Here is a 6,774-nt window from a genome sequence, read left to right as displayed (position 1 = left end):
ATTAGAAAGTTAAAAAAAAAGTAATTTAATTTCCATGTATTTTAAATGGGAAATCTTTGAAATCAAATGGGAAGTACTTAGAATTGGAATCAAGAGCTCAAACTGGACAGGAGTTTTTGTTTTAGCATAATAAACAATATTTTGCTTGATGAGCAACAAAAAAATTACTTTCGCCGGAAACGAAGCACCCTAATGGATATATATATATATATATATATATATATATATATATATATATATATATATATATATATATATATATATATATATATATATATATTGAGACAATGTGAATTGTCTTCGTCGTCCTCAGCCTTGTGGTTCCCAATTTTCTCCGTCTTGTTGCCGCCCGAATTTAATACGTCATAGTGCCATGGTCACATGACTTAATTTTCACGTCGACGCATGTCCGTAAGGGTGAAGTGGGGACAGAGTCAGAGGCGAGTCCCGGACCCTCAATTATCGGTCAATCACTTCGATCCTGGATCACTTAGTACTTAGACGTACCTTTCTTATTAATTTGCGATACTTATTAATTATATTGAGATATTTCTATTATTACTCTGGCAATTTTACTTTCAATATTATTTCATTATTATTTCTATAAATTGTTATAAATAGTCTAAATCAAGTGTTCATAAAATTATTAATATTGTACATCACTGACGATTCACTCGCGATACTAAAGATTATAATATTAAATAATAAATCCTGTATATAACTGCGCCATTCCACGTAGAGGACAATTGTATCCGGCATCTACGAGAACATTCTATATATTGTTAATTGCGAAGCATTTATTGTAAGTAACTGAATTTTTATTATAATTGGCAATAAAACTTGCATCTTTCTAATTAAATCCTTTCACTTTATCTTTCACTCATATTATTTATTTTCCTATTTTACTGGTAAGAATTATTAAATCGTCTATTAATAATATTATTAAGTAAGAACTAATAAATCTATTTATTATAAAAAATCTATTGATAAATAATAAGCCGTGAGGTAAGTTGGTAAATTTTACATACGTTGCCGTGTTTGAATAAGTGCGGGTCATTGCTTTGCAAGAACCCCAGCCCACTGCTCTGTCCAAGTAAAATAAAAATTTGTTAGAGGCCAGCCTAAGCCAGGGTTCAACCCGCGAATTTGGGTGGCTGCTGGTTAAAATCGCGAAAACGAGAAGCGGTTTGTCTCAATATATATCTATATATATATATATATATAGATATATATATATATATATATATATATATATATATATATATATATACATATAAATATACATTATACGCGCTGTTCTTCAACGATAGTGTCCACATTTCTACACCGATCAATGAATTTTAGTATACTTATTCTATGGACCAATACCTTGGAACAGTTCGAAGATGAGCCTAATCGGCCAATACCTTTAGAAGTTATGGTTAATTGAAATCTTGTAAAATTTTCAAAAAATAATTGTTCACCGATTCAACCAGATGTAACTTTTGAATGGAAAGAGATAGCTTATTATTGTTTGTTCTATTTGAAAGCTTGCTCGATTGCCTTCAATTTTTACTATGCAGCTCATTGATTTGACCACTTTTTCTAATAGATAAATGGTTTCAAAAATTTACAAAATATTATAAAAACTAATTTTATGCAGGTTTTCACTTTGATTATCATCACAGTTTTAAACCGATCGTTTCGAAACTTGGTATACGTACTATTCTGTGGGTGACTACCTTGATCAAGTTGGAAAATGAGCTCAATCGGTCGATTAGTTTAGAAGTTATAGCATTCCACAATTTTCAAAATGTCAAGAATTCATATTTTTACATATTCTTTTTTTTGATATTTTTTGAATGTTATAACTTATCGACTTTCTATAAAATTCATCTGAAAGCTCTTCAAATAAGGTTTAATTTTAAAAATGTATTCATGCTTCTATATTTGTCTAGACTAATGAAATTTCTTATCTTACCATTCATTAAATGAAATTTTGCTATTGCATTGGTTGTCCTACTTTCAATGGATTTCATAAAATCCTAACTACTGTATTCATTAGTAAATTGATGAAACTGATTGAATTCATATTATTGCTGTGTGACACTCATAATATCTAAATATTTCAATTTGAGTGTGTCAATTCAATTTTGTTTTATTGACAGTGTTTATGACTGATTTCAAGTATGACACTCAGAAATTTCAACTCAAATTGTTTGATTTAATTTTGTATTAACTATTGATCCTATAGTAAAAAACAGAGAATACTTTTTCGTAGATAATTTGATTCTCGTTAACTTCAATTTCTGTTATTCAACTTACCATTCTGATAATTATTTTAATTTTCTGATTTCAATTCTTAAATTTTTTGCATTTAACTTTGAATTTTTTGACGATTTTATTTTGTTCCATAATCTTGGGAATTTCTGAAAATGTCAAAAAAAAAAAATCGGTCTGTCAGTTGACCCTGTGGGCCAGCCCCAAAACCTCCCGCTGCTTTCGTGCTCCTTGAGCTCGAAATCATTGTTGAGAATACATTTTCGAGCTCTTCGAGCCCGAAAATACTTTTATATGCCTTTGTTTTCGAAAAATAACTTTTTCTACAATTTTTTCTACGATATCTCTCGAACGAATTCACCGATAGAGACGGTTGATGCAGCAATCAATGCATTTTATTGAGTTCTAGAGCTGATCAAATTTTAAAATTGATTTATCAAGACGTTTTTGAGAAATTTCAAAAACACAAAAAAAAAAAAAATTTTTTTTTTTTTAATTCTTTTGTTACCGATTTCTCTTGAACGAATGAACAAATTAAAAGTTATCAAAAAAAAAAAACATTTTTAGAAAAATTTTATTTTTTAAATATCTACGAACGTACCATACCGATTAAGCTCAAATTTTGAGTGTTTATAGTAAATAAAAAGCCGCGTCGAATGACATCTCGACGATCAAAATCGATTCATCCGTTCAAAAGTTACAGCATATTTACATACTTACGTACGTACCTACGTACAAACATACATACATACACTCGGACATCATCTTGAATTTAGTCAGAATAGCTTCCTAGAACCTCGAAAGGTCGACATCTGTTGGAATTTCGATTTTCGCAAATCTGGGTGAAAACTATAACTCCCCGAAATTTTTGAAAATCATCGATTTTTTTAGCGAGAAGTTAAAAATATTTTGTCATTAATGTTTATTTGAAAGGTTAAACTAATCTAATAATGAGAAATCTACTTCCATTCTGGCTGCTGAATATGACCTTTTTTTTATTATGTCCACTGCCATAGCATCTTTTTTCGATTGTAATAGTTTTTACACATTTCCGCATTCGTTTTACCCATCTAAAAAACTGCACTGTGAAAATTTTCCATTAAAAATTACTATGGGCGCATTTAATAGATGACCTATAACGAACTTGTCCAAAATTTTAAAATGCAACTAATAAAAAATCATATTGCACTCATAAATTCTTACCAAGGACCATAGTACATTCCGATATACAACAATTTAATAAATATAAAAACAATTTTTTACTATAAAAAAAAAATAAAAATTATTAGTGTAACTTGTGATTTTTACTCAAGTACCATAGTAAAATTTATTACAGATTAAAATTAACCGTGGAACTTCATTTTATTTCGCAATGTTCCCATAGTAAAATGAAACGAATCACACGATAGTCAGTTGGATTCGATTCTAAATTACTATGGTAAATTTTAAATTTTCAAGTATACCCATATTAAACGTATGCGCGTTAGTTGCAACGTGTGGATTTTGTGAAGTGAATATTAAAATTATAAAAACGCACTTATTAGTCATTATTTATCTCTACTATATAATTAAATAAGTAATAAATCTAAATATACTTGTATTACACGAAAAAAAGAAAACAGAAATAATTGACTTTCTGTTGAGTATTTATTACATTTTCAAATAACAACGCAGCGCTTTACAAACGAAACTATAAAAGTTACAGTTTCCCATACAGGAGCTGCCAGGGTTGAACAAAGGGGCCCTCCTTGGCTCAGCGCTGGGAAACCTAGCTTTGACACGTCTATATTGGCCCATGTTTCGGTCAAGAATGGTTACTCAATCCTAGCCATTTCAATCATTACCCGAGTCTGGGCCAGGACTGGGTTCCCCTATTTTGACCATTCAGTGGTGACCCAGGCTTGACCCAGGACTGGGTAACCTAGCCTTGACCGACCCAATGATTACCCGAGTTTAAGCCAAGACTAGGTTCCTCTGCCTTGATCATTCAATGGCAACCCAGACTTGGGCCAAGGTAGAGTTATCCAAGTTCGGGTATACCTATAGTTACCCATCCTTTGGCCAGAATTGGCTAATCCAAGTTTTTTATTAATTATTCAATCAACTTATTATTATGGTTTCTAAATTAATAATTATTTAGTTTTGAATTAAAATAAGTTTTAATGAATAAATATTTAAATATTCTGATTGAAATTATTAACAACTAATAATTAATACATTTTTTAGTTTTTTATTATTTGCAATCAACAACCGTAATTTTATAATTTTACTTATAAAAATTAATTCAATTAAGAAATAACTTATGAATTTTTATAATAAATGTTATTTTTAATTATAGTGGTAGAGTAAGATAATTAAGCTGGGTTCTTGATAAATAATCAATTAAATTTAATAAATTTAATTTTAAAAAATTATGTAATTATAATATAAATAATACGAAATTATTTTTTTCTTTCTTAATCGAAAATATAAATTAAATTGCTCTTTATATTTCATAAAACCGAGTGGTTGTAGTAAAATGAACAAGTAGAACATATAAAAGTTTCAATTGAACGTTAGTAGGTTCGTCCAGTAGCCAGCGTTCAAACCCAGCAATCAGAAGGACGGCAGTTCGCGCCCAGAGCCCAGCAGAATTTTCACCGAGTTTTTTTCACATTATTTACTTCACTGAAATAGTTTAAACGTTAATGTTCACAAACTCTAGTACTTTAATAATCATAAATTTTTTTTTTTAATTGAATTTATTTGTTTTTTCGATGCATGGGCCAAGCCTGGCAACCAAGCATGGGCCAGGCCTGGCAAGCAAGCATGGGTCAGGGCTGGCAACCAGGCTTGGCACCCTGTTATCATTCCAGACTTCTACCGAGGCTGGAACAAGGCTGGCTTACAAGCTTGGCCCAGAGTTCAACATAGTTGAACCAAGCCTGAGCCAAGCCTGGGCCCGTCGTACTTTCCTGTCTGAGTTGGCGCTGCGCAGTAAGCTTTACATTTTAAATTTGAAATATTGCAGTCTCACAATGTATTCAAGTTACGATCTCATACTGTAATTTTTCGTCTATTTCCTTGAAGTATCACGTGATACCCATTAAAATTTACAGTTTCATCTAGTGATATTTATTTTTTTTTTTCTTCAAATAATCTCACTTGAATAGCAACAAATACTATTGTCGCATGTGAATCTTACAGCTTTAACCGCAGTGATATTTATTTTATTAATTTATTAGACATATGTTTTCTAGGGTATTTTTTCTTGATCAATAATTATCATAGAATTAAAAAGATTAATAAAAAAATTATAAATGATTATTTTTTAATGTTCCCTATATAAATATACTATTTTTATTTAATATCAAATAATGTCAATTATCTAATACTTAATGTATGTAACATTTTTATTAGAGCCATGTAAAAGACTTCAGTGAAAAAACTTCAAACCAAGATAAAACATACTTGAAGTAGAGCTTGCAGTAAGATTTCAGCGTTATAATATTCATAATTTGCATGATGACGTATGCCGTACACGATTGCTTATTTCACAATGATCAAAACGATTAAAGCATTCAAACAAATGATTATCAAAAGTCACAGACTTTTGTTTTTCTGAACTAACAAATATTTAAAATAATTTTATAACAGAACAATGAACATCGATTAAATAAAATTTTATAAAATCATAATTTATGAAAAAACAAATTATGCAATACAAATTTTACATTTTAAATTGTAAAACTTCGTGATTGCTAAATCATCAAATGGACTTGATGTACATACTTCAAAAATTACAGTATGAAATGTAATAATTCCTTTTTATCCATTATAATCTAGAATTGATACCTCACACTTCAAATTTCACTCTATAAGTTAGTAAATAATACAATTCGACATTTTAATTATTACATTTTTGGCAAATGGTAATTTTTACACTTTTAAAGACGAATACATGATTTTCAAAGCAAAACAATTCTATTTATTAGAGAACAATAATACATTAACACTTTATTGTGTTTGATTTACATTTAAAAAATGTAAAATATACTGCATCAACTGCAAAAAATTTTTTACTGTGTAAAATGTGAAAATTCAAGTGTGCAATTTAATTTTTATAGTTTTGAGATAGAAGCGCTGGTTTTTACATTTTATACTGTAATTATTCCTGTTTTCTTTTTTCCGTGTGAAAATTGTTTTTGAATTGTCAAAGTGTTTTTTAATTTCAGATTTACTTCAAAATTTATTGGGAATCTGATTTTTACAGCACACTTAATTTTTAATTATTATTTGAGTTATATTATTATATTAAAACTTTAGTTACAGTAATTAAATGAAAAGCACATTTTTTGAAAAAAAAAAAAAAAAGAAACTAAATAAATTTTATACTATAACTGATAAAATATTATTTTGTTCCAAATTATTTTTATTCTTGGAAAATAATGAAAATTGTTTTATAATGATTAATTAAGAAATCTTAATTAAATAATTTAAAAGTCTAATAGCATTTAAACTGGTTCCGACATTTCA

Source organism: Microplitis demolitor, chromosome 3 (genome assembly GCF_026212275.2).
Source record: "Microplitis demolitor isolate Queensland-Clemson2020A chromosome 3, iyMicDemo2.1a, whole genome shotgun sequence".
Classification (NCBI taxonomy): Eukaryota; Metazoa; Arthropoda; class Insecta; order Hymenoptera; family Braconidae; genus Microplitis; species Microplitis demolitor.
The sequence above is the reverse complement of the archived record's forward strand: the minus strand, read 5'-3'. Positions refer to the sequence as shown.